Consider the following 2,500-nt stretch of genomic DNA (forward strand, 5'->3'; position numbering starts at 1 on the left):
CCCCTTAAACAACTAGACAACTAGACAAAACCAACCCAGGGGACAGAGAGGACAGGGAATAACACTATGGACTACCCCTTAAACAACTAGACAACTAGACAAAACCAACCCAGGGGACAGAGAGGACAGGGGACATGAAGAACACTATGGACTACCCCTTAAACAACTAGACAACTAGACAAAACCAACCCAGGGGACAGAGAGGACAGGGAATAACACTATGGACTACCCCTTAAACAACTAGACAAAACCAACCCAGGGGACAGAGAGGACAGGGGACATTAATAACACTACTGACTACCCCTTAAACAACTAGACAAAACCAACCCAGGGGACAGAGAGGACAGGGAATAACACTATGGACTACCCCTTAAACAACTAGACAACTAGACAAAACCAACCCAGGGGACAGAGAGGACAGGGAATAACACTATGGACTACCCCTTAAACAACTAGACAACTAGACAAAACCAACCCAGGGGACAGAGAGGACAGGGAATAACATTACTGACTACCCCTTAAACAACTAGACAACTAGACAAACCCAACCCAGGGGACAGAGAGGACAGGGAATAACACTATGGACTACCCCTTAAACAACTAGACAAAACCAACCCAGGGGACAGAGAGGACAGGGGACATTAATAACACTATGGACTACCCCTTAAACAACTAGACAACTAGACAAAACCAACCCAGGGGACAGAGAGGACAGGGAATAACACTATGGACTACCCCTTAAACAACTAGACAAAACCAACCCAGGGGACAGAGAGGACAGGGAATAACACTATGGACTACCCCTTAAACAACTAGACAACTAGACAAAACCAACCCAGGGGACAGAGAGGACAGGGGACATTAATAACACTATGGACTACCCCTTAAACAACTGGACAACTAGACAAAACCAACCCGGGGGACAGAGAGGACAGGGAATAACACTATGGACTACCCCTTAAACAACTAGACAACTAGACAAAACCAACCCAGGGGACAGAGAGGACAGGGAATAACACTATGGACTACCCCTTAAACAACTAGACAACTAGACAAACCCAACCCAGGGGACAGAGAGGACAGGGAATAACACTATGGACTACCCCTTAAACAACTAGACAACTAGACAAAACCAACCCAGGGGACAGAGAGGACAGGGAATAACACTATGGACTACCCCTTAAACAACTAGACAACCAGACAAAACCAACCCAGGGGACAGAGAGGACAGGGAATAACACTATGGACTACCCCTTAAACCCAGGGGACAGAGAGGACAGGGGACATGAATAACACTATGGACTACCCCTTAAACAACTAGACAACTAGACAAAACCAACCCAGGGTACAGAGAGGACAGCGGACATGAATAACACTGTGGACTACCCCTTAAACAACTAGACAACTAGACAAACCCAACCCAGGGGACAGAGAGGACAGGGAATAACACTATGGACTACCCCTTAAACAACTAGACAACTAGACAAAACCAACCCAGGGGACAGAGAGGACAGGGAATAACACTATGGACTACCCCTTAAACAACTAGACAACTAGACAAAACCAACCCAGGGGACAGAGAGGACAGGGGACATGAATAACACTATGGACTACCCCTTAAACAACTAGACAAAACCAACCCAGGGGACAGAGAGGACAGGGGACATGAATAAAGAATAATGAATAATAATGAATAACGCTCGCACGCACGCACACACACACACACACGCAAACGTATATATACCCCACACACATACACAACACACACGCATACACACACACACATAGGCTCTAAAGGTGAGAATCTAATATTGTCTCCTCCAGAGATCTATTGACTTCTCCTGTGTGTGACTGCCTCATGAAGCTGGTTGAGAGAATGCCAAGAGTGGTGCAAAAGCTGTCATCAAAGCTACTTGGAAGAATCTAAAATATATATTTTGATTTGTTTAACACTTTGTTTGGTTACAACATGATTCCATATGTGTTATTTCATAGTTTTGATGTCTTAAATATTATATATTATTCTACAATGTAGAAAATAGTAAAAAATAAAGAAAAACCCTTGAATGAGTCGGTGTGTCCAACCTGTTTAATGAGTCGGTGTGTCCAACCTGTTTAATGAGGAGGTGTGGCCAACCTGTTTAATGAGGAGGTGTGGCCAAACTGTTTAATGAGGAGGTGTGGCCAAACTGTTTAATGAGGAGGTGTGTCCAACCTGTTTAATGAGGAGGTGTGGCCAAACTGTTTAATGAGGAGGTGTGGCCAAACTGTTTAATGAGGAGGTGTGTCCAACCTGTTTAATGAGGAGGTGTGTCCAACCTGTTTAATGAGTCGGTGTGTCCAACCTGTTTAATGAGGAGGTGTGTCCAACCTGTTTAATGAGGAGGTGTGGCCAAACTGTTTAATGAGGAGGTGTGGCCAAACTGTTTAATGAGGAGGTGTGTCCAACCTGTTTAATGAGGAGGTGTGGCCAAACGGTTTAATGAGGAGGTGTGGCCAA

The 2,500-nt window shown here is 44.9% G+C and overlaps 1 protein-coding gene across 1 annotated transcript in view; it reads right to left on the reverse strand.

Annotated features, from left to right (window-relative positions):
- The window catches only part of LOC109887024 (voltage-dependent T-type calcium channel subunit alpha-1H), a 77,343-nt gene that overhangs the window by 34,194 nt on the left and 40,649 nt on the right, over nt 1–2,500 (reverse strand).

Source organism: Oncorhynchus kisutch, unplaced genomic scaffold, assembly GCF_002021735.2.
Source record: "Oncorhynchus kisutch isolate 150728-3 unplaced genomic scaffold, Okis_V2 Okis06b-Okis10b_hom, whole genome shotgun sequence".
Taxonomy (NCBI): Eukaryota; Metazoa; Chordata; class Actinopteri; order Salmoniformes; family Salmonidae; genus Oncorhynchus; species Oncorhynchus kisutch.